We start from the raw sequence: 27,076 nt of genomic DNA, 5'->3' as shown, positions 1-27,076 counted from the left end.
GGTCAGTTTTCCCAGCTACACAAAGATGGCCTTTGGTGTTGTTACTACCACTTAATGTACTGTCATCCAGAATTTTTTTTCTATATTGATCTGAATGTTAATCTATACATAATAAGGATAAATCATAGGAGAATGTGGGAACCACTGATAAAAAGAATTTTCTTGTTTTGTGCATTTCTTGAGGAGTGGAAAACAGAAACTTTAAAATAATACTTCCCATTTGTGACATCCCGTTTGTCAACACATCAGAAGCCAGAAAAACAAAAACAAAAACATAATTTGATTAATTGGAAAGCTGAATGATTTAGATAATATGTCTTTCTTTAAAATTTTCTGAAATCTGATTTAGATGTTTAAGAGCCTTCAGAAATTTCTGTGGACGTGTCATTAGAGATAAGCCATTTGTTTTGGTGAGGATTCAAAGAGAAATGTATTTTAGAAAACAGATGAAATTGGACCTGACTTAGAGAAATAGTTCCCTGAAGTTCATTTGAAGACATTGAACTGTGGGCTCCCTGCTTTGACCATTTCTCAAGATAAATATGGAGACAGGAACCGGAACGGGCATTTTAGGTTGCTGTGAAGTTGGTGTTAGAATGTGCTAAGCATGCCCATGACATCCTTGAAGGTACGAGAGTACAGATGAGACATAAATGCTTCTCAGTTCTTTCCCAAAATTTCTCTAATCTTTCTGGCAATAAAAAAAAAAAGAAAAGAAAAAAGTTTTCAGGGGTATAAAATGTTATTGAATTTGCAGCCGTTGTCATGGTTACCTGCATAGTTTCATTGCTTTATTAATGTGTAATCCCCTTTATTTCTGGAAATATCATTATAGTGAAACATAATAGTCTGCAGCCTCTTAGCAGGTTTCACCACATATCTCAGAGATTCTGACACTGGCTGTGATGAATGTGTTTGTGGTTTCTGGGCCACCTGTGTACTGTTGATTCAGTAACTAGGACATCATTGTTTAGGAAAAGACAACTTGAATTAATAACTCTGAGAATCCCTTAAAAGCTTAAATGCTTTCCTAAACAAAAGTGCTTATTTTTTCCTAGAGGAAAATGATCCAAGGCTTGAGTCTTTTTCTAACTAAAATAACTTAGGTTTTCTGACATTAAAACTTTTTAAAGTAATTTTTATTACTTACTAAAGTCACTTGGAGGTGATCAGGAAACTTTTTTTCTCATCAACTCTTTAAAATATTATCTTTCCTAAATTTGTTTCTTACATCATAAAAGGGTTTTTGTGAGAAACTGTTAATAGAGATTTTGAGTAAGTTTTTCCAAGTGTATTCTCCCTCTACTCAAGTTGAAGCTAAATATTATAGTTCAGTAAATTATCTTTCAGTCTCACTGCTACTTATGGTAGATGCTGCTGGCGGATCCCCAGATTCATTTCTCTTCTTCCTGGGTGCTCAGCTGACTACATTTCCCAGCATCCCTTGCAGTTAGGTCTGACCATAAGACTCATGGGACAGTGGAATGTGGTGGAAGTTATGAAATCATATCAACTTCAAATCATACATCAACTTCCAGGTGTGGCCCATAAGTACCTCCCCCTTGACCCTCCCATCCCTTGTTACCACGCTGGTTGGTGACTCTGCAAATCTGGACCCTTGAATAACTAGATGGAACAGAGCCTCCCTGCCAACCAGAAACATCTATTGTTATTGAAAGGATTCGAACCCTCTGAGATGTGAGGGTTGTGTGCTATATTCAGCTCATGTTACCCTAACTAATACGCTACTAATCAACATTTCTTCTAAGCAGCCATATAATCCTTGGGATAAGGTCCGTGATTTTCATCCACAAGTTTTTCCTATAACTTCTTTCACAGTCTTTAGAAACAAACTGGCATTGAAAATCCCAGGACCCCTAATCAGTGTCCAGTGATAACTTTGCTGTTTTGAACAAGTGCTGGAGACCTGAATGGCTACAGCTACAGTAGAGAATTGGAAAACATCATTAGATCCTTCTGACTTATGGCAAAGAGAACCAAAAGAAATGGAATTAACCTTTTCTGGATACTTCTATGTGCCAAGTACCATGTTCCCTCCTTTAATATACATTATTTATTTATTTATGTCTGTGTTGAGTCTTCGTTTCTGTGTGTGGGCTTTCTCTAGTTGTGGCAAGCGGGGGGCACTCTTCATCGCGGTGCGCGGGCCTCTCACTATCGCAGCCTCTCTTGTTGCGGAGCACAGGCTCCAGATGCGCAGGCTCAGTAATTGTGGCTCACGGGCCCAGTTGCTCCGTGGCATGTGGGATCTTCCCAGACCAGGGCTCGAACCCGTGTCCCCTGCATTGGCAGGCAGATTCTCAACCACTGCGCCACCAGGGAAGCCCCTAATATACATTATTTTTTCACTGTAATTCATCTTCTAGGGAACACTGTTATTCCCATTTTATAGATTGTTTAAGTGTCATATAGTTTAATAATTTCTTCATAGTTAGGGAGTAGCATGTGGAGGACTCAAATACAAGTTTGCCTGGAAAGTGTCCATCGACAGATGAATAGATAAAGAAGATGTGGCACATATATACAATGGAATATTACTCAGCCATATAAAGAAACGAAATTGAGTTATTTGTAGTGAGGTGGATGGACCTAGACTCTGTCATACAGAGTGAAGTAAGTCAGAAAGAGAAAACAAATACCATATGCTAACACATATATATGGAATCTAAAAAAAGTGGTTCTGAATAACCTAAGGGCAGGACAGGAATAAAAATGCAGACGTAGAGAATGGACTTGAGGACATGGGGAGGGGGAAGGGTAAGCTGGGATGAAGTGAGAGAGTGGCATGGACATATATACACTACCAAATGTAAAATGGATAGCTAGTGGGAAGCAGCCACATGGCACAGGGAGATCAGCTCGGTGCTTTGTGACCACCTAGAGGGGTAGGATAGGGAGGGTGGGAGGGAGGGAGATGCAAGAGGGAGGAGATATGGGGGTATATGTATATGTATAGCTGATTCACTTTGTTATAAAGCAGAAACTAACACACCATGGTAAAGCAATTATTCTCCAATAAAATGTTTAAAAAAAAAAAGTTTGCCTGGAACAAAATCCAGCCACACTGGATTTTCACAGTGTACATTCAGTTAGCTAGTGTCAGTCAATCATCATAGTTCAAGACAGAGTGATAGCTAGTAATAATTGAAGACACATGCAAAGAATATTGGATTATCTGTCATGTTGGCAATAGAAACTCTCATTAGATTTTTAGAGAATTATAAGACTGACATTGTTGAGTTTTACCTTCTATCTTAATTAAGATATCAGAACAGCTGTTGTAACAGATACCAAAATAACCATAGTTTAAAACTGGTGGTCTGGAAGTTGGCAGGCCAGTTCTTCCTCATGAGGTCAATCAGGGCCCCGGGCTCTTTCATCTGGTTGCTTTGGGATCCTCTAGGGTTTTTCTTCATCAGCATCTGCATATAAGCCCTTAAGAAGTGGGTATAAGAGAGGAGAGGGCACACGTCTTTCCAGTTGAAAGTGTGATCCCGAAATGGCACACATCACTTTTGCTCAAAAAACTGCATGATCTCGTAGCTATCTAACTGCAACAGAGTCTAGGAAATGTCATCTCTAAGTGCTTAGCTTTGTGCCAGGACTTCTATTCTTATAGAAGAAAGGGACAAGAGGTATGGTGAGATAAATCACAGCTTTTGCCCCACCTCCTTTCCCCTCCCATTCTTTGATAAACATGCTAATGAGAAAGATCCAAAACAGCAGTAGTGGAAAAAGGGAAGGAAATGAATCAAGCAAATTAAGTAATTCAGAAATTGAATATCTCCTTTCTCCTTAACCTCTTCCAGCACATATGCTAAAAGAATCAAGAGTTAGTGCCTTGCACTAAGTTGTTTAAAATAGGCTATAACTATTAAAGCAAGCATTCTCTGAATAAAATGATTGCAACAAATGGAGGACATATGAACAAAGACTAGTATTAAATCATCTTAAGTAATTAGGATTAATTTCGTTAGGTCTGACATGTGGTTGAATTATAAAACAAAACCTCATCTGGTAGAGATATTTCCTGAGGGATATATAAGTGAAATGATATACTGTCTGGAGTTTGCTTTAAAATACTCCAGGAAAAAAAAAATGGGAGTAAGGTTGATGAACAGATGAAATTAGATTGGGAAAATGTTATGAGTTGTTGAAACTGGATGATGGGTTCATGGGGGTTCATTATGCTATTCTTTCTACTTTTATGTATATTTGAAATATTCCATACCATAATACAAAGTTAAATAAATATTTGTTCCAGGAAAGAAAAGCAGTTTTTGGCAGTGCCCTGATATTCATATGAGCTCATTTCTGTACTCCAGTTAAGTACACTCTTAAGTTTCCAGTGAACTATTATTTATTTTGCATGCATACAGCTGGAAAAATTCACTTCATCCAAAGAATTCATTAATAATTTGAGCCAATTAAACAAGACCTGCTGCATCTAGTGACGCAAGGGATGCAAAAATGAATACAATAAAACCCATGAGTTTAAAGTCTAATCAAGCAGATAAGACAGTCTCTCAAATAAATCTAATTTAAGAGAAGTATACAAGGAGGTTTAAAGGTTAGGAGATCACATCAAATTGGAAGGATTAGCAGAAGTTTCCTGGATCAGATATGGTATGCTTTAAAGAAAAGGGTAGGCTTTTGGCAGATGGGAGTGGTGGAGAGAGTGGTCTGGGCAGGGGACCACCAAGAGAAAGGCTCCAAGCCAGAGACTATGAGTTGGTTCCCTGGTGACAGGAAAGGCAGGTATGGTTTTGTGTGTTGAGTGTCTGGATGTCCCATTAAAGGAAATCGGGGAGTAAAGAGGACCCAACTGAGAAAATTTGTGTGCTTTATAGAGACCTGTTATCTTTGAGACCCTGGTGAGAGCCCAGATGAGATGTCCGTCTCCAAATATGGTGTTGGGGTACAGAGAGGGGTTACTGTGGGTAGTCAGCCGCATAAATGTGTGGTTGAAACTGTAGTTAGATGATGAATATACTACTGAAGAGAACAGAGAAAAGATTTATTTTAAGACTAGTTTTATTAGAGTAGAGGATGGGAATTATGACAACATCATTGTGAAAACTACATAGTGATTTCAGTTGATATTAAAGACAAAATGAGTCTCTGGTGTGACAAGATCTGTATCTGTATCTCTTCCCCCCCCACCCCCCGCTGAGTTCTCAGCCTTTCTTACCCTCCCAGAGCCCACCTGTCTCTCCTCTCTCCTTCAGCTTAAGCTTCTCCAAAGAGTTGTCCCCACAGAATGTCTGCATCCCTGACTTCCATTCACCCTTTACCCCACTCTGCATCACAAGCCTGCTGCACCACTCCACTGAAACTGTGCTCAGTTCAGCTTGGAGGATTTGCAGTGACCTCTGTGTTGACCAATTCCATTGACAGTTTTTACTCCTCACTTCCCTTGACATACTGAGCAGTATTTGAGTGAACTGGCCACTCTCTCTTCCTTAAAATACTCTCTTCTTGGCCTCTGGTTTTCTCCTGGCTACTGCTTCTCATTTTTTGTGCAATCTCCTCCTCTCCAGAAGGTTTATGTATTGTGGTGCCTTGGGACCAATGCTGGACTCTCTTCTCTTCCTACAGTGTCTCCTAGAGGGGTTTCCTCCTCTGTTCCATAGTTTCACTTAACAAAAACCAACAAAGCTCTCACATGTTTATCTCATCTGAGTTTTGTATCTACCTAATACCTCCACTCAGATTTCTCATAGGCATTTCATATACAACAGATCCAAACTGAAATTTGGACCCCTCCCTCCCTCCCAAACCTGTTCTCCATCTCAGCAAATATCACCACCATCTACTTTGCTTTTCAAGCAGGTAAAGTGAATCATTTCGTCTGCAAAAGATCCATAGGACAATTCCACTAGGAAGCCCAAGCAACCACCACTTCCTTATGAAATGTCCTTTGATACCCAGACTGTTCCCTAAAGCAGCTAAATTGTGTAAGCCATAAAAATAAAGCTTTCCCATATAGCTTCATTGTAACCCAGCAGTTTGATTTAGGCACCAATGCTAGCTTTAAATTTAAATTTGTTGTTGACTTTAAGCTATATATTTTAAAGGATTTTGTGGGCTACTTATACTGGGCAGCCAGGCTCTCCGAGCCGACCTCACTTGGTTACAGTCAGGACTGGTCCCAGGGGGCCCCATAAGTAGATGGGACCCCGCAAAGCATCCAAAAGATGCTTTTCTCTCAGCCAGATTAGAAATCCACAGGCTGTGGACCTCTTCATCACCCTTTACTGTCCAGAGTGGTGAAAAACGGTAACTCTAATTCTCTTTGGTGAAGAACTGGAGGCACTTTCCTTTCTATCCCACTAGGTCTCAAGAAGTGGAATTAAAGTCGACTTGTGTTTTATCCTTGCCTTATGAATCTCTGTTCTCTGTAGGAAAGCACAGTGACTTGGAGGAAAGAGAACCTGCTTCTAGTTCCACCTCAGGGACTAGCAAGTTAGCTGTAAACCTGGTCAGTAGAGTTGTCCTGACCTCTTTGCTGTACCACCCTCCACATCCAACACGTAGCAGTAAATAACACTTCTTGAGTCTTTACCTTGTGCCAGACACTGTCCTCCTAATGCTTTGCATCTATGAACTCAGCTAATCCTCATAACAACCTATGAATGAATTGTCATTATTATCCTTATTTAATAGATGAGAAAACGGAGGCCTAGGAAGTTAGTAAATTGCTCAAAGACACCCAGCTAATGTGAAGCAAGGACTTAAATTCGGGTTATTCGACTCCAGCTTGCACCCTCTTAACCACTCTGTTATACCAAACTGCTTAGAAACTACCTCTGAATTACGTTTCATTCCCTCATGGCTATTGTGTCATTGATGTCAGATGTATCATCATTTTAATTTAATAATAGTTTTCAGGAAGAAAGTAAGCACTACCAAATCAACTGTAATTATAGTAGGACTGCCTTTTCAAATTCTAACCAATGCTTTTTCTTTTTGGTAATTCCTTTTTTACCTCATACACAAGCTAATTGCAGAAAACAAAGAAACAAAGAGGCAAATTCTTGGTGATTGACTTCTAAGATTGGGTCATGCAATTCATAAAGGATAGTCTGGAGCCAGGGTTGGGGTTTTGTTTTGTTTTGTTTAATTACTGGGTAGAATTTTTTAAAAGATAAACTTCAAAAAATGTCTTCAAGGTTTGCTTTGCATATCAAGAGCCAAAGCCTGACAACTTAGTAGTTGGAGAGAAGGAAGGGTGGTGTCTGAGAAGTTTTGTGTCCCAAAGGAGATAACATTTTAGCTGTTGGCAGGAGAGGAATCTGCAGTTGAGAAGCTGAAGGACCCTTAGAAGGTGATCCACACCCAGTGCCTCTGGAGATGGGAGATAACGGAAACCCCAGCAGCACCTGGGGAGATCCCACAGTACAAGAGAGCCAGGTTAGATTCCAACCATCATTCCAGGGGGAGCCACACCTAATAGGATCTCTTGCAGCAGCTTAATGGTGGAGGGGAAGCAGCAGCAGCTGGTTGAGACATCCACGCAACCTGGAAAGTATCTTAAAATTCCCTGTGTCTCCAGAGGCTTCCCTGGGAGGGGATCCAAAAGACCTTGGTGTCCTATGGAAGGAACACCATCAGCATATTTGATGCGGATTCCATGTTCCAGAGGCTGTGGAAACAGAAGCAACCTCAACAGCAAAAGCATTGTGGGTCGAAGTCCCCCAAAAAGATTAGCATGATTGGTGGAAGGGTGGAGGGTTGGGGGGGGTGGAGATTAGCAGGATTGGGGGTGGGTGAAAATTAATGGACCAGATGTCTCTTCCTTGATGCCATGACACATATGGGCCTTCTTAGAATTTAGATACTACCCCAGGAAAAAGAAAAGGAGGGGCAGAACCCCAATTTGACTCTGTTTAAGTTCTGAATTTGACTGAAATAACTGAACATGATTGAGTATCCCTAGAAGTGGCTGTAGTTTTAGAGGCTAAATTTCTCAGGGTCATAAAGATAAGAAAGAACTGCAGCTCGGATTCAACCACCATCTATGCTGTATCATTCTATACTCTATTATTATCTCCATGTTTCCCATAGCTAAATGGAATGATGTCTCAAGACCCAAGTTCAATTACATTATAGAAACAAAAAAGGTGATTGTGACATTCACCCTGTGACATTAAGCATCAATTTTAAGATGCATACACATTTCAATAACACTAAGATGTCTTTGACTGGAAGAAGTATAAAATATACTCTCTTCTCTCCATCTCTACTGCCACCACCTAATCCATGTGTTGCCTGGATGATTGCCCAGTGCCTCCAAATTGGAGAGATTAGTCTTTTTTGTATATAATGAGGAGCAAGAGAACTAGGACCAATGGATGGAAACTTTAAAGAGACAGAATTCTGTGCAGAATCAGAGAACTTCCTGTAATCTCAGATATCCAAAGATAGAATGCATGTCCTTGAGTGGCACCAAGCACCACATCCCTTGAGATGTTAAGAGTATCATCAAGACGCCTACTACTAAGAAGGGACCTTATGGAAGGGAATTCAGGAGAGAACATATGGCTGGTTGATGCAGCCTTTAAGGTACCTTCCAACTTTGGAATCCTGCCATTTTAGAATGGAGACTGTGACTGCCAGATTGCTGTGTATTTAAAGAGTGAAATGAGGACATGGAAGCAGTGGACTAGTCTTTTGAAGCTGTTTACCATCAAGGGAAGCAGAGCTTTATTGTATGATATGGTAGGGTTGAGGGAAGATTTTAACACTGGAAGAACTGAGCAGATTTCTAGGAGAAGGTAATGAACTGGTAAACATGAGAAATTAAAAGTTAGAGTTCTGTTGCAGCACCTATGGCTAGATAACACACTACCCCCAAACTTAGTGGCTTTAAACAGCAACCACTGTGCTATATCTCAGGATTTTGTAGCTCTGGAATTGAGGCAGTGCTCAGCTGCATGGTTTTTCTGTTCCACCTGGTATCAACAGAGGTCACTCAGTGGTATTCAGCTGGCACCGTCCTGTGCCTTGGTGGGGATGGCTGGAAGGCTGTGTTCAGCTGGGACGGTTGACCAGGGCATCTACATATGGCCTCACCAGTCTCTCAGGCCAGTCCGACTTCTTACATGGCAGCTCCCAGCTCCCAGAGAAGTGTTCCAGGAGGTCCAGGCAAACTGCAAGGTTTCTTAAGGCCTAGCCTCAGAAACCTAAAGAATCACTTAGGCCACATCCTATTGGTCAGTCAAGTCCCTAAGGCCAGGTCAGATTCAAGGGGAAAGGAATTAGATGCCACCTCTCAATGAGAGGAGTAGCAAAGGATTTATAGCCATCTTTATTCTCCCATATAGAGAAAATTACTCATATTCTGAACCATGTGGGGAGTTCAAGTTGACAGCAAAGGTAGAAAGATTATCCTTAGAATGGTGCGGGGACATGTCTGCCTTGGCAATAAGGACCAGGAAAAAGGGTTCCAAGGAGTGGAGATAGAAATTTCGAGATGAAAACAAGAGAACGTAGAAGGAGTTATTTTCATCGAGTTCAAGTAATCCAAGGCTATCTAGTGGAAGAAGAGTTTCACATAATGGAAATTACACTGCCCACCCACTCTCCATATATTTTACCTCTGGGTTGCTTCCTCATTCTGATAGTATATCTTCACTGGTTTTTAACAGGCATGCCTCACACAGACTTTTTTTTTTTTTTTTGAGGTACGCGGGCCTCTCACTGCTGTGGCCTCTCCTGTTGTGGAGCACAGGCTCCGGACGCGCAGGCTCAGCGGCCATGGCTCATGGGCCTAGCCACTCCGCGGCATGTGGGATCTTCCCAGACCGGGGCACAAACCCATGTCCCCTGCTTCGGCAGGCGGACTCTCAACCACTGCGCCACCAGGGAAGCCCTGCCTCACACAGACTTTTGTCTGAAGTCACTGACTGCAAGATTTGGGGCTTATATTTTCAATGCTCTTCATGCACCCCATCCAGCACACCAAAGTCTGCTGTGGTCCAGGGCTGTGAGGGAGGTAAATTGGTCTCCCTGGAAAGGAAGCCCATCTGTGGTTTCATCCCTAGTCCATGCTTAAGGGATTGAGCAGACCAGCCGTGAACCAAGGCTGGAGTAGCAAAACATGAACTCTGACTTCTACAAATTATCCAGATAATCTCTTCCAAGCCCCTTCTGGATAAAAAAAACTGAGCCACATGAGGGTGACATTCTGGCAGGTACACAAAGCAGCAGTGGTCGTGGCTTAGCTCCTGTTGTATGCACAGAGCAGTTGGATTGGGTTGATTGATGCAGGTCTACATGTATGTAAACTTTTAATAAGTTTCTCAAGAAGCTTACTAATTAATTTTAAAGGAATGTTTCTCTTTGGCATCATGTCTCATTCTTTTCACATTATATATTCTGGTGATAAATGATGGATGCATAAATACATTACTTTTGCTCAATCAGTGTTTGCTGTTGTTGATATAAAGTTCACAAATTGGATTTGTTTCAGGATAGCTGAATTTGGAATGTAACATTTTGCCAAGTCAGAAGCTCACTTGCCCAGACAACACACATGTGGATTTTGCTGTTGTTTTTCTTTTAAAATAGTATATGTCTCTGGTGTCATTGATTAATGTAATATTGCATTAATGTGCTATCACAACACCCTAGGGCATGCATGAGTTCTTTTAGCCAGCAGTAAAGAATTCCCCAAACTAAAGTTTTTAATAAAATACAGATTGCAGGGCAAAAGAAAAAAAAATCAACCTTGAGAACTTATGGATAGCAAAATTGCTTGAGAAATCAACTTTTGGTGGATTTGCCAATGGAAATACAGGGCAATTGTTATATAATTTCATTCCTCAAAATCATTAGACATTGTCTGTATCTATTTATTTATTGTATCTGTGTTTTTAAGTGCCCCACATATCTGACTACATTGTTCCACAACTTCTCTTTTTATTTTTAAGTTTCCACTTGCTCCAGTGTTTGTATAGTCGTTATTGTTGGATCCAAAACTTCAATGAAGGCTGACATAGCCATATGTGCAACATAGCTCAAAATGCAAAAGTTAGAATTGAATTCTTCACTGTCCATTGTAAATAGCTAGCAGGCAACTTTCTTCACTGCAGTGCTGATGTAACTCTGGCATGGGGTCATTCTGTACCTATTATAAGTAACAACTATTTTTTTTCTTTCTCAAGATAGTTTTCAATCTTTAACCATCATATTTTCTTTTCACAAAAATCTGGAATAATATTTTTTTAAATCAATTAACTGATGTAAAATTTAACTGAATAAAAACATTCTTGATACAATATCTTCAACTTTGCAAGTGAAGATGCTACTGCAGCCTGCTAACAGAGGGCATAAAGCCAACTCTGCTCTTTTTTTTTATTCCAGGGGTATTGTTGTTTCCTGACATTATTTGATAAGAGAAACACAGGAAAGATTTTGCTTTTTTAGTGTTAACCTATCTTAGCCTTACAGCAGATGTAAAATACAGAAAGTATCATCTTTCCTTTTAACCCCCTAAATCTCTTAAGATCCACAAGAAAGCAAAAGATGAGAAAACAAACAAAAAAAGTGTGGTGCTCCTTAATGGAGAGAAAAGTTTTATGTCAGCAAGTTATATGAATCAGCACTTTGATACAAATAACTTACAGCTCTGATCATAAGATCAGTAAGCATGCAGAAAACCATCCTCCTCTTCGCTAGTAGTGCTAATAGAGGCCCATTGAAATGAGGTAGGTCACTGGTCTTAACGTGCCGTCAAATCCAACTGCCATTGATGGTCACAGCTGAGATAAAGAAGATGGTATTTCTCTGACATTTAGATACTTTTAGATCTGAACATTTTTCAGTGGAGTCTGTAAAATAAATATCAATTAAGATTGACAATTAACATTTAAAATAGGGGGTGATATCTCTGTGGTGAGTGGTTATCTGTGTTTAAAACCTGTATGCCAAGGGACAGAGCTCATAATGTCATAAGTAATATAAACCCAGAAGGCGTTGGGGCAGGTATCCCCTACCCTGTAAAGTGGTGCAAGGAGGGTGTGGTGGAACTGTCACTCCCTCCCAGATATCATCTCTTTTGTTAATGTAGATTTTTTTTTCTCTGTTACCCAAATTGTAATGACCTAAGACATAGATTCCATCCCATGACTGTCCTTTCCCTAAAACCACCAGATAGAATGCCTCCCATGTCCCAATTATACAGTCCTCTTGTGTTTTTCTGGTGTTTGTATTCCCATAGTTGCAAATAAAAAGTATATTTTTAGTTTTAGAATTTTCCTTTCCATTAAAAAAAAAAAAAATCCCCGAAGATTTGTGGCACCACTGTTATTTCTGTTAATGTCATTGCTTCCATAGCAGCAAGCTAAGACTTTGTAAGAAACTATGTTTGCAAAAAAAAAAAAAAAAGAAAGAAAAAGAAAAGCAGTTAACTTAAGTGAACATTATAGCTACATATAGCAAAGTTTCGATTTAGATTTCTTGTAACCATTACAACACACACACATACCTTCCAATTTGTGTTATAAACACAGTGTAACTGGCTAGCTTCTCCTGTCCATGGAGCTGAGATGTGACTGGTACTTTGGATTTCTGTAGCAGAATGAAAGGTCAGGCAACTCACATTCTGAACCATAGAAAGTGGATTCTTCTCTGTTCTCCATTCCCAGTGGGAGTAGAATATAAAATACATGGGTTTGTACTGATATTTAAGCATTAAGGTGGATTTAAGGAAAATAAAAAATAGAAAACAAAGAAAAAAATTCTGGTTTTCACAGATCATTTTGCTAAGCATAAAGCTTACAGATTTATTTTGCCTAGAAGGTTTTTTCCTCTCTGAATTTCAGTTGGTAGAATCGTGTCTTTAATTTAGGAGATTTCAGGTTTGCTTTACCATCTTCTAGGTCAAAGATTTCAGTGACTGTTCTATAGAGAAATAAAAATGTCTGTATGAATGATCATATCTAATTCTATCTAACTTGGCATGAGGTAAGACGAGAACATTTAGAGAAACCATGCTAAGGAATGCACTGCTGAGTTTTATCTTTAGATGAGTTGGGTTGGCCTCAAGTGTCCAAATGTGGCTTGGCGTTACCAGTTTTCTCTGAAAAACTAATTCCAAAATCTTTCTGATAGACATGGCCCGTGTTCAGTTCTACAGCTAAAAGTTAGCTGAGAAGTAATATTAATATTTTTCTGCAGCATTTTCAAGCAATGCTTTTTACTAAAATAATTCATAGCAACTTTTGGCCACAGAACTCTGTAGCCATTGTGTAGAAGTACAAGCAAAATAACAGCGATGTGCCACTTCCTCCTTTCCTGCTGAGAGCTTACAGTTGCATGGAGAACATAGCCATGAATCCAGAGTAAAATAGATGGATACAAATAAAAGAAGCAAAGTGACACATATTCAGCCAACTGTGTTATATAATCAGGGGGCAGGAAGGATCATTGATGCATGGTCTTGTTAAATTGTCAAAGCTTAATTCTTATAAGACATTTTGAGGAACGAAGGCTATAATTTAGTGAGGAGGAAGAATTGCATGCTTTGGGCCAGCAAAATCGTGGCATCAAAATAGTGGCATCCAGCAAAATAGTGGCATCATAAAATCAAGCAACACTGCAGAAATTAAAAATTAAACTCACCATATTCATACTGCCTAAAAGCAAACCCTTAAAACTGTCTAATCTCTCAGTCACCAGGCAAAAGTCTTTCCAAATCATTTTAGATATTTCCCCCCAGCTATTCTAAAATTCAGTTTCCTTATCTGGAACATGTTCTCCTAGGATCTTTTTTAAAAACTGCATTTTATAATTCAGGAAAATTGCCACAGCCAACAGAAATCAAGGTGGTGGAGCTCTCAGGAAGCTGCAAAAAGAAAGGCTGTGGGAGGAGGGGAAGGATGATCACCACCAGGGATCCCGCACTAGTGATACTGCAGGGGCCAGCCCCAAAGGAGAAGCAAGAGAAATGCAGAGGGGGCTTCTCCTCCAGACCCTGTTGCGGCAGGGGCTCCTGAGCCTCTCTCTGTGTTGGGATAACTATGGGTTAACCCGGAAGGTTGACCTAAACTACCCACCCCTCGCCAGTTCTGCAATACAGAAAACACAGCTCTCGTTGTGGTCATTTAACAAGAAGCAAATGTATATGGTTCTGATCCATTTTCTAAGTACTGAATTTATTAAGCATCTATTCTATGTAGGTAGAGAAGAGGATACTAAAATTACAGGCCCTCCTTATATCATTGTGCTCAGCAGATTAATGGACCCCCAAAAAAGTCTATGCCCTAATCCCAGAAACCTGTGAATATGGTAGGGGGGGAGTTAAGATTATAGATGGAATGTAGATGGCTAATCAGTTGACTTTAAGATAAAGAGGGGGCTTCCCTGATGGCGCAGTGGTTGAGAGTCCACCTGCCGATGCAGGGGACACGGGTTCGTGCCCCGATCCGGGAAGATCCCACATGCCGCGGAGCGGCTGGGCCCGTGAGCCATGGCTGCTGAGCCTGCACGTCCGGAGCCTGTGCTCCGCAACGGGAGAGGCCACAACAGTGAGAGGCCCGCGTACCGCAAAAAAAAAAAAAAAAAAAAAAAAAAAAAGAATGCCCCCTCCAGGAAGGCAGGACCTTGCTTAGGTGTTCACTGCTGTACCTAGGAGCTGAGAGCAGAGTTTGGCATACACTGGCGCTCCATAAATGCTTCCTGAGTGTCAAGTGAATGACTGCATACATAAAAGAATGATTAGAAATCATGCCTCTCTCTGGAGCTTCTGCAAGATATATTACATAGGAAATAACCAAGGAAAAACAAAGAGTAGTAGGGATCAGAGACCCGAAGGGAGAGTAGTTGTGAAGAGCAGAAAATATCAATTACAAAACAATTAAGATTTAAATCCTCTGTGTGCTTGAGAGAGTCCTATGCTACAGAAGAACGTAAGACTGCAGAAAGAAGTAGCATTTACACAGGAAGAAGGCTAGCAGTTTTCAACCACAGAAAATTGTTAAAGCCCTTTTTGAGGTTGACTAACCATAGTGCTGTAAATCAGTTTTCAGCAGGAGACAATAGAAAATGAAATTAACCTATCGCAATAAATACAGTGAGAAAACTGGACGTGTCAGAGAAACTGGGTAGAACATTTATTGTGAAGTAAAATCAATATGGCAAAAATGTATATCCTGCTAAAACTTTCACTGCTTTTGCCTATAAATATAACAAACTGCTTTCCACATTTGTTACATCACAAAGAAGAAAAATATTACATTTTGAAGCTCCCACAAAATAAAAGCCAAGTTGTTTTATGTGTTTTTCTTCGTTCTTCATTTTCTTCATTGGTGGTTTGCAGGCAGATTTTTTTTTAACTTTTATTGAAATATAGTTTACTTATAATGTTGTGTTAGTTTCAGGTGTACAGCAGAGTGATTCAGTTTTATATATATATATATATATATATATATATATATATATATTTTTTTTTTTTTTTTTTTTTTTTTTTTTTTTTGTGGTACGTGGGCCTCTCACTGCTGTGGCCTCTCCCGTTGCGGAGCACAGGCTCCGGACGCGCAGGCCCGGCGGCCATGGCTCACGGGCCCAGCCACTCCGCGGCATGTGGGATCTTCCCGGACCGGGGCACGAACCCGTGTCCCCTGAATCGGCAGGCAGACTCTCAACCACTGCACCACCAGGGAAGCCTGTAGTGTGTATATTTTAATCCCAAACTCCTAATCTATCCCCCCCCACACACACAGGCAGATTTTTAACCCTATCTTTGTTTGCTTTTTTGATGCTTCACCCATCGACAAATATTAATTAAGCACTTTGTGCATATTAAATTACTTAATTCTACTTATGAAGCAGGTGCCATATATCCCTGTTTTTGTAGATGAGGAAACGGAGTTTTTGTGAGAGTGAAGTGACCTGTCCTGGGTCAGACCGTGAGTTAGTGGAAGAATGCGGGTTTCAGCCCAGGCAGTGGGACTCCAGCATCCACTCTCTTCACTTCCCCCCAGCCCATCCCCAACATGAGATGCTGAGTTGGGTCCTGGGATAGACGGGAGACACATCAGTCCCTGGCCTCATGAGGCTTACACTCTAGGAGGAGAGGCATATCACAGATAAGAATGACACAATGTTCATGGTGCCTGGCACTGTGAAGGAGACACAACAGCATCCTGAAGGATGCTGAAGAATGAACACCAGGGTAGACTGACCCAGTTCCAAGAGCCCCAGGGGCTAGTCACGCTGCAGGTCTCCTAGTAATACTCTGTACCAAGAGCAAATGAATATTTTTATGTGAAAAAGTGCCTCGTATGCAAACATTAGGTGAGGTGGAGGTTGATGAGATGTGATCTGAATGATTTTTTTAAATTCCAGCAGTAAGTTAATTTCTACTTTTTTTTTCCTTCTTAGTATGACACCTGCTCTGAAGGTCTTTTGTCTAACCCAGGGCTTCCCAGCCTCAGCAGTATGGAATATTTGAGCCAGATAGTTCTTTATTGCAGGGGAGGGGTGCATTGTAGGATGCTTAGCAATGTTTCTGGCCTCCTCCCACTAGCAATGACCCCTCCTACCCCCAAGTGTGACTACCAAAAATGTCTCCAGACATGGCTGAATGTTCCCTGGAGAGCAAAATTGCCCTGGTTGAGAAGCACTGGGTACCACCACCCCCCGCCCCCGATAATTCAAATTCCACCGATCCTTGAAAACCAACTATCTGGTCTGATGCTTCTGGCTGTTCCCCTCGCCACCTTCTCTTCTCAGCAACGCTGCACAGTCTTAGAAGCTCAGCCATTACACTTCTTGTATTCAGCCGTCCCCTGGCCTCCACACCGGCCACCTCGGATGGGACGACCACATCATAGAAGGCAGTCGGTCTGCCCTCAGCTCCCCATTGCTTCACACAAGGCTTGATTTGGGGTTTCCTTCTTCCTCTGCCCCACTGACTCTCCCCTCTGCATCCCTGAGCTCTGAAGGTGTGCAGGTTTGGGGGCTCACGAGCAGAAGAAAAGAGAAAAACTGAGCTTAAAGCAAATGGAAGGAAAGAGGGAAAGGTCAGGGTGGAAGGAACTGTTCTAGAGTTAGAGACTGGTTGAGGGTATGGATATGAACAGGGTCTGAGGCAGTTCTGAAAGATGGCTTCCAGACAGGTATGGGGCAAGGGACCGACCAGATAATGAATTCTGATCTATTGGTGAAAATGTTTCATTACTTTGTAGTTATACCTATTCAGTCCTCAAAACTGAATCATAAAATGAAAGCGTGGTACTGTATGCTGCTGGGCTCTGGAGGAGAGAGGGTAAGCTGTGTGAGTGGAGGAGAGCTTTGGATCTGAATGCCTAGGACAAGAGGTTCCTTGTGTTTAGCTCCCATGTGGGCCAAAACTTTAGGGGCTCCTTAATGTAAAGTAACAGCATGGAGAGCAGACAAAGAATAGAAATCAAAGTGAATTTTAAAAGCATATGTGCCCAGCATAACATCTGGTCTTCTAAGACAGCAACTCAAGAAAGCAGAAAAACTTTGCTTTTAAACCAAGAAAAGCAGACTTAATCTGTAAAGCCTAGGCTTCGTGTAGGCGATGTGATGGAGGGGCAAGGGAAAGGAACCTTGAAGCAGCCATCTCTGGATCAACTTGTTAAAAAGACACTGTGGTCTTAAGTCTAAACAAACAGCAAAATAGACCCCTAAACATCCCCTCTGAATTCCACACCCCTGAAGCATTACCTAGAGCTTTTGATTTTTTGCAGGAAAATTACAGTGAAGGTAGATTTTTATTTTTAATGTGCTCAATCTACTGCAGTGCCATTTTAAATATAATTGTATGTGTTTAGTTACATTGTTGCTCCATGTTATTAATTAATCTACAAACAGTTATTGTGGGCTATCAAGTGCCAATTACTGTGCCTGGAGATGGTATAAAGATAAATAAATACCCTGTTGCTGACCTCAAAGATCTTACTGTCTAGTGGAGAAAAAGACAAGGAAACTAACTAGCAATCACAATGCAGGTTTGTTTTTTTGTTTTTTGTTTTTTTGTGTGTGCGGTACACAGGCCTCTCACTGTTGTGGCCTCTCCTGTTGCGGAGAACAGGCTCTGGACGCGCAGGCTCAGCGGCCATGGCTCACGGGCCCAGCCACTCCGCGGCATGTGGGATCTTCCCAGACCGGGGCACGAACCCGTGTCCCCTGCATCGGCAGGCTGACTCTCAACCACTGTGCTACCAGGGAAGCCCCCACAATGCAGGTTTTTAAGTGTCTTGACAGAGTGTGGATGAGAACAGCTATCTGGAAAGTTCTTTCTGAAAAGACAAAAATCTATGAGAAAATTTTAAAAATATTATTTAATTTTGTTGATTTGAGATTTCAAACAAGTCTGTTTTGAGAATCTTTATGGCTCCCCACATAAACGAGGAAAGATGGGCTATAATCAGATAGAAAGTTGGAACCGTAGAGAAACATAGATCTTTCATGAGTGTTTGAATAATTGCCACAGCACTGAACAAAGAATAATAAAATATATGGTTGATTTTTCCTATTAAGAGAATTTGCCAAAACCTAATAAAATACTCTTGATATCTTGCCTCACAAAGTAACTGAAAGGAAATGCCTCCATGTTTTCCTACATTTAATGCCACTAAGATATGCTACTGCCAAGACATGCAAATAGTACTGCCTGGCCTGGATTTAGGGGTGACAGGTTGAGTCTGGAATGCTTGTTGCTCTCAACATGCAGTAAAAAGAGCACTGGACTTGAGATCAGAAAACCTTAATGCAAGCCCCACTCTGCCACTTACTAGTTGCGAGATTTCAGATAAACCACTTAACCTTTCTGAGCCTCAGTTACCTCATGTGTAAGGTGGGGCTTCACAGGAGGGCTGGGAGGATTAAATGAAATACAGGTTATTTTTATTCATCGTATCTCTCTATTAATTAGCTTTGGGGTGAATGGATCTTCTCATGCAACAATACAAGATTATACTTTAACTTAAGCATAATTGCAAACACGTAAATGGAAGCCTTCTGCTGTCTTCCTATCTCTTCACCCCACCCCAATCTATCCTCACTATGACCAGAATGATCTTTATGAAACACAGATTGTTCATGTCACTTTCCCACATGATACCCTTCAGTGCCTACTCACCACTGTCCAGAGGAAACCTAGCACTTTGGTGCCAAGATTCCTTCTGTTCTGGGAGTGATGTGTGACCACCTCCCCAGCTGATCTCTTGTGGCCCCTGGCACACCCTGTGCTCAGCCAGGCTATCCATGCTCGTTCTCTTTCTCCTCCATGTCTTTGCACATGCTGCTCCCTCATATTGGAATGCCCTTGCTCCCACTTCTTCACCAGCAAATTCCTTCCAACTAGTTCTTCAACATTCAGCTCAAGTCTTAAGACCTTCCTGTGTGCTTTCCATGATATGCCAATATCTACCTCCTCAGGAAACTTCTCTCCCTGAAATACCAGTGTCCACAAACTTATCTGTCTCCCTTGCTGACTCAGACTTTTTCAGGGCAGGAACTGGGGTCATCACACTTTGCCTTTGCCTCATACCATGTGTGGAACATTGCAGGTCCCCAGTAAGCCTTGTTGAATGAATGAATTGATCAAGCACTATGATGGACTAAATGGTTGTATCCTCACCAAATTCATATGTTGAAATTGTAACCCTCAAATGGTATTTGATGCTATTAGCAGTAGGGCCCTTGGACGATGATTAGGTCATAAAGGTGGAGCCCTCGTGAATGGGATTAGTGCCCTTATAAAAGGGACCCCCAGAATGCCTTCTTGTTCTCTCTGTACCACATGAGAACCCAGTGAGAAGAAGGCTGGCTATGAACCAGGAATGGGGTCCTCAACAGACATCAAATCTTGCCAGCACCTTGATCTTGGACTTCACAGCCTCCGCAACTATGAGAAATAAATGTTTGTTGTTTAAGTCACCTAGTCTATGATAGTATTGTTACTTTTGTTATAGCAGCTCGAATGAGCTAAGACAATCACTGACATAATTGGCTAATATACATACCAAATGGTAAACATAAGACAAAACAAGTGGTATTTATGATGTCAAATACAAATTCTCCATTCTTTAAAAATTTCCACCATGTAAGGTATAGGGAAAAGGTATGGGTTACCTGTGAATCTACTACTTGTGATTTCACTACATAGTGTTTTATGGCCACGACTGCTACTTGCCTAACTCAGCATCCACACTCCCTTTTCTCCAAAATAATAGACCCTTATTTTTAGCTGGGCACAGGGCCACCAGAAATTTTTAAAAAACAAACCAAAAAACCTTTATTTCCCAGTCCCCTTTGCAGCTAGACAAGACAAATGACTAGGTTCTGACAAATAAAATGGAAGTGATAGTGTTTTGTGGAACTTCCAGGAAGGCTTCTTATTATGAGCTGACTCATCAGGGAGGGGTCCCCCTTTACCTTCTGCTTGCCCTCTTTCTTCTGGCCTGAATTTTAGAAATGGTAATGAGGGTCTCAGAAGCCACTTGGATCACAAGGTGCTCTTGACGATGAAAGTTAGGATGTCAAAGCAGAAAGGTAGAAGGAGTCCGTTCCCTGATGACACTACTAATCCTCTGTGCCGCTGGCCTCTGGGCTTCTTTACATGAGAGAGAACTAAACTGACACTATTAAGACAGTGGTAGGCTCACTTTTTCTGTAAAGGGCCAGATAATAAGTGTTTTAGGCTTTGTGGGCCATATAATCTCTATCACAATTGCTCGACTCTGCTGTTGGAGCGCCAAGGCAACCACAGACAACACATAAACAGATGAGTGCCTGTCTTCAAATAAAATTCTAATCTACACAAGTAGGTGGCAGGATAGATTGGAGCTTGCTAATCCCTGCTCTAAGGCACTGAGATGTCAACTCTTTCTGATACGGGTAGCAAATCTAACCCTAATACATCTTGTTGGGTGAGATGAATCTTTTGATTTGGAAGAGAGAAATTGCCAAGACTCTTGTTTCATTTTTAAAAATGTTTTATTTCAGTAGATTCTTTCTCCCTTACCGTCTCCTGATTGAATTATACAAAGTTCTGACATTGCTTTTTCCAGATTCTTCTGATTATTAAGACCAACTGAATTGGACTCGGGTTTTTCTAGGTTTCCCTCAACTTCATTATGTTCAGTTTGGAGGATTCCAGCAGAATATAAATGGACAGGCATCAGGTGTGTGGACAAGGAGAACAGAGGACAAAAGGCAAGGCCTGTAAGAACTGAATGACGAATGCCATGCTGAGCGTTCCTAAAATGTGTTTGAACTATACAACAAAATTTTCAGGCTGACGGGATGATACCTTATTGTAGTCGGTTACCAGGGAGATCGTACAAGCTGAACTAATGGTTAGCAGCAGGACAACAGCTGGTGTTGAAGATTCTTTTGAGCAAAGACTTTCTCTGATGCTCTTAGGATATCTTGGTTTTTCTGGTTTAGCTCATCCTGTGAAAGCAGAAAAATATACTACAGACCAGGAATGGCAAATTTATTTCCCCTTACATGCAAACTCCAACCGATGGGTAGTAGCTATCTGGAATATTGAGAAGGATTCTGTGGCTGTATTGTGTTTTAACAGAAGTGGCCTCTGCTTCTTCCCTAACAGTGTTTTTCCCCAGGTGCATGGGTGCAGGAGAGGAGGGGCTCAGACAGGGTCTCTCTCTTGGAATAGACTCAAGGATCATGAAAGCTAGAAGGGAGCCATAGTTTAAACCATCTCTAACCTGGTTCTTTATTTTACAGAGGGTGATATTAAGGCTCAGAAACGTAAAATAACTTTTGCAGGGTTACACAACTAATTAGAGGTAAAACCACAATTAATAGTCAACAGTGGGCTCTTTCATTATACAATACTACACGTATTTAATTAAGATCTTTTTATACGTTTCACTAATTTTTCATAGTTTCTTTCTAACACAAAACTTGAACCAGCTTGTTAGTGAGATCTTGCTTAGTTCCCATGACCACACCTCTAGACCTCTTGTTCCTGGCACTTTACAAGCAGGATCCTTCAGACTCCATTTAGTCCTGTGAGCCCCTGATAGCCTTCCAGAAATTGCTAGATGTTGTTGTTGGGTTAATGATGATCAGAGTCAGTTTCAATTGCCTGCATTCAAGAACTATTGTTGAGGGCTTCCCTGGTGGCACAGTGGTTGAGAGTCTGCCTGCCGATGCAGGGGACACAGGTTCGTGCCCTGGTCCGGGAAGATCCAACATGCCATGGAGCAGCTGGGCCCGTGAGCCGTGGCCACTGAGCCTGCGCGTCCGGAGGCTGTGCTCCGCAACGGGAGAGGCCACAGCAGTGAGAGGCCCACGTACCGCAAAAAAACAAACAAACAAACAAAAAAAAAGAACTATTGTTGATACGTAAGTTGATCCTGGGAGTGGGGTTCAGGAAACATATTCAGGAAATAGGAAGAAATGGGAACTGATTATCTAACCTAGATTAGGTGAGATGCAGAGAAGTCCTAGTTGATAACTAGAATACAATTCTAACAGCTCATGGCAACCAGTGGCAAGTGAATGAATTAAATTCACCTGTGCTCACCTGGCATCATGGAGAGAAGGCAAGGTTTTGGATGACCACTGTTATAGAAGAGTAGAAAGGATCTGAGGGGTTAAAGAGCCCGGAGGTGAGAAGTAGAACGACAAGCTCAAATCCAAACGTGCTTGGTTCAAGGTAAAGAAAACTCCAAGAACTTTCTGATAACCTATGTGAGAAAAGAATCTGAAAAAGAATTAATATATGTATACGTATAACTGAATCACTTTGCTGTACACCTGAAACTAATGCAACATTGTAAGTTAACTATACTCCAATAAAATTAAAATATTTTTTAAAAAGAGAGAAACCCAAGAACTTTCATGGCCACGTTTGAAAAAGACTCTTTTATGTAGCCTCGAAACAGCCCTGTTTTTTTTAAAAAGCCCACAAAGATTGATGTTGTGGGTATTTGAATCACAGTGTTAGTTGAACTCACAGTGTCTTCAGGTCTCCTGGGAAGAGCAAGGTCCAGGGAACTGGAGCAGTTAACTTAGGGACTCACAATACCTGGGAAACCCCTGCTCCCGTGGGCCTCCATTGCTCTTGGACATGGCTTCTCCTCCTTACACTGCTCCATTGCCTGCAGCAGTTCCTTGCCAGGGGAAACCGCTTTGCCCACCTTGGTTAGGACACCAGAATCTTATCTCTTCTTCACTTTGGAGTGAATTTTAGCCTATCATTTTTAGGTAGCAGAACTGTGTAAGCTCATGCTTCAGAGTAACTTTTATTTATGTGAAATTCATAAGGCCTCCATGAGGGAGATTCAATAAATCTATGGTTTAGAACCCTCATAATTTTTCCACTAAAATAACACAGTTTATTGAACTAACAAATCATTTGTACTAATAATTGCTAAAGATATACAACTAAAAGCAGTTTTTAAATAAATAAAAATTCTTAAGTATACTTAGTACTTTTCCTCATTAATCTTCATCTTTATTCAATCACCACCTCATTTTTCTGTGTTTCTCTTCTTGTTTATTATTGTCTTTATTTTAAAGGTACTATAACCACATTAGAGTCAAGAAAAGGAAAACATGACCCATTATTCCATCATTGTTACTGTTTTAGTTTACTTCCTGCTTGGTTTTTTCTCCTAAACATTGTAGTAAATACAATGCTTGTTTACAGCTTTTTAAATTTAATATATCACACACATTTTAATCCCTTAAAATGTATTTCCATGGCCTCCTTTCCAATGGTTTCATACTATTGAAAAGAGGACAGGCATTAAGTTGTGATTATGCATTATTGAGGGAAGGAATTCTGCTTTATTATACCCAGCTACTTATAGGTATTCAATTTTCATTTGTTGAATTGAATTGAAATCCCATGCCCATTCTAAGTTTGTAATGTTTTAAACACTATTCCAACAAACACCCTTATGGATATAGTTTTTCACATATTTTTTAAATTTAAGATAGATTTCCACAAGTGGGATTACTGGTCACGTGGTATGATCATGTTTATGGCTCAATACATATTGCCAAATTGCTTTCCTTTTAGAAGGGCTGTATCGATTTACAACGCCCCCTGCAATGCATGAGATCACCAGTTTCACTATACCCTTGTCATCACTCATGGCATAGGCATACAGCATCTCACTGTGATTTTATTTTCTCATGTATGTCTTTACTAATTGCATTTTCTTGTTTGTGAATTCACTTACTTGAGCAACTTGAATGAACTCTTTATAGAGTGAAGATGTTAACTTATATTTACTGCTAGTATTGTCCTCGTTTGGGATTTTTTTTTTCCATCCAGTTGTGGGATTTTTTGGAACACCTTTACTCTCCTTTGAATAGAAACCTGTTAGCCTTCTTCTGAGAGTACCTTGAGCTCTGAAAAGTTGCAACCTGTGAGCATGCTCCTGTCACCTTGCTTTCGCCACCAACATTAACTGACTCAAAGAGGGCAATTTATCCATGACTACTGTCAGCCAATCCAGGACACACCTTGAATTACCTTTTCCCACATGCTGGTGTTGCTTTCCATGGTCAAAAATAGAATAAAATATCATAATATCATACATTCCCCATTGTTACTATCCTCTTCCAAGTAGGAAACTTGCCTGTATTTGACCCAACTCTCCTGCCCAACTTCCTGTCCTTGAAGGAGGTATCTGACATATGTCTTTACAAATCTTTGCAGATTTCTGCCTTCCTCTAAACCTCCTTCCGATGTTTTAAAGTAGCCAGGTTGTCCTCCCATCCACCAGAACTTGAGTCTAAACAGAACACAAACTGTTGCCTCTACCTCAGGTAGTGATTCTTAAAAAATAGGCATCCTGAGGATCCCTTATTTGTTCTCAATATTTTGCAAACCATATCTTTTCTTGTTTTCCTAAACCTCTGGTTCTTTCTGACCCCTGATTCTGTTCACCCTTTTACCAATTTCAGTTTTAGTTTTTCCTCAGGTAGGAAAGAGGGATTCAGCTTCTTAAAAATCTTGTCAGAAGTTGCTGCTTTACTCCTATTCCCTCAAATTTCACTCCTTGACCCTAACTGACACCTCCTTTGGTTCTGAGGAAACCTCTGTGAACTGCAAGGCACTGAATACAGATCCTGTATTGTTGTTCAAAATTAATTAAATAGAGGTGGTACTTTCCAAAGCATCAGAACTCAGAGCAACAGAATTCACATAATTATAGTTAACAACAGAACCTGGATTCAAACTCAAGTTTGGCCTAAGAACAACAATCCCCTGTTTTGTGGCCTCTCTTGGTGGAAACATTTTCAACTCTAATCAATGCCCATATCCACGTGATGGAATGCTAATAAGAAAATGATCACAATGACAATGGAAATTGTTATACAGATAACTGTACACCCTGTGAGTGTTTCCTGGGCCTCCCTCTTCTTGGTCACCCACAAAGCACACACCACCTCAGCCAGCAGCACAGTTGTCATTGGACACCACTAGTTTTTTTTTTAAAGTTCTCTCTTTTATCTTGAGCCACAATCTACCTTCATGCAACTTCCACTCACTGATCCTCATTTACTCCTCTGTAACAAAAACAGAATGAATCCTTTCTAGTTGCCAGGTTGGAGAGGAAGTGGGTAGCAGTAGGGCGGACTCTGTCTGGATCTCCCTAGTTTCTTGCCAGTGTGCAAGCACCTGTTATGCCAAGCACTCCCAAGTGGGCAGTTTACAAGGCAGTTTACCTGCCATGAGTGCTTTATTGAGTAGTATTGTTGTTGTTTCATCTTAACTAATGGTGACGTTCTTATCCTCCAGCAGGAGATCGGTACATTCTTATTAAGGAAATTGGGTCCTCACCACTGGCTTTGAGTGATTAGTTTTGTCTTTGCAAACTGCCTTCATATGAAAGAGGTCTTCGTACTATGTTCACTTTCCTCTCCAACTTGACTGTGGTTAAGATTGCTGAGGAGATGGACGGTAAACCCTCTGAGCTCTTTGAAACCAGTGCCCAATACAAACCTGTTTAATTCTGTTCTTTTGTGGTCTCTGGCTTCAGCATTTGGCCTTTGAGAGCATTTTGGTCCAAGCTACACTGTGGTCTCTGTGGTCTCCACTGGTGGCAACTGGTTCCCTGGGATATTACCTATGTTTGAATCTTGTATGGCTCATAACTTTCATCTAGATCCAACTTCTTTGGTCTGTTCCACATGAAGAAATAGGGGGAAATGTGATAATAACAGCTAGTATTATTATGCCTTGTGAGCCAAGAGCTGTTCTAAATCCCTACCTTGGATTATTGCATTTAATAGACAACCATGTATCCTGGGAAAACAACATAGGCTGTGAGCTAAGTGCTTCACATTCATTATTTCATTTCATTCTTCATTTCCATTTCTTACCTTATGGTATTCTAGCCTCCTCAATGACATGACATTAGATGCAATAATCCATGTAAAGTGCTTAGAACAGTGCCTGGCATAGCCAACACTTGAGAAATGTTTATTATAATTACTTTCTTAATGTTGAATAGATTTAGTATTTTTGGATCTAGACTCACAGTGAAGCATGCAGTTTTCTGGCTTAAATCAACACACCAGGGACTTCCCTGATGGCACAGTCGTTAAGAATCTGCCTGCCAATGCAGGGGACACGGGTTCGATCCCTGGTCCAGGAAGATCCCACATGCCACAGAGCAACTAAGCCCGTGCGCCACAACTACTGAGCCTGCACTCTAGAGCCTGTGAGCCACAACCACTGAGCCCCACACACCACAACTACTGAAGCCTGCACGCTCTAGGGCCCACATGCCACAACTACTGAAGGCCATGTGCCTAGAGCCCATGCTCCACACAAGAGAAGCCACCGCAATGAGAAGCCCGCGCACTACAACAAAGAGTAGCCCCCACTCGCCGCAACTAGAGAAAGCCCATGCGCAGCAGTGAAGACCCAACGTAGCCAAAAGAAAAAAAATCAACACACCATACTACAGTAGACAGGTTAATAAGGTAGAAATAGTAACATGCAACAGGGCAAGAGATCAGGAGTCAGGCATGAGCTGTGCCATTAAATAGACTGAGCACCCAAGCAATTTCCTTGACTCCT

General features: G+C 41.0%; 1 protein-coding gene and 1 long non-coding RNA gene across 7 annotated transcripts in view; one reads left to right on the top strand and one right to left on the bottom strand.

The window, feature by feature from the left end:
* The window catches only part of AIG1 (androgen induced 1), a 236,382-nt gene that overhangs the window by 112,610 nt on the left and 96,696 nt on the right, over positions 1 to 27,076 (top strand). The window lies entirely within an intron of this gene.
* The window catches only part of LOC309811391, a 35,360-nt gene continuing 29,086 nt past the window's right edge, over positions 20,803 to 27,076 (bottom strand). For both annotated transcript variants that reach the window (XR_014295148.1, XR_014295149.1), the window contains exon 5: positions 20,803 to 21,453. This is a non-coding gene — a long non-coding RNA (uncharacterized lncRNA). The remainder of the gene's footprint in view (positions 21,454 to 27,076) is intronic.

The sequence above is a fragment of the Mesoplodon mirus genome (genome assembly GCF_964341445.2).
Source record: "Mesoplodon mirus genome assembly, chromosome: 10".
Classification (NCBI taxonomy): domain Eukaryota; kingdom Metazoa; phylum Chordata; class Mammalia; order Artiodactyla; family Ziphiidae; genus Mesoplodon; species Mesoplodon mirus.
The sequence above is the reverse complement of the archived record's forward strand: the minus strand, read 5'-3'. Positions and strand labels throughout refer to the sequence as shown.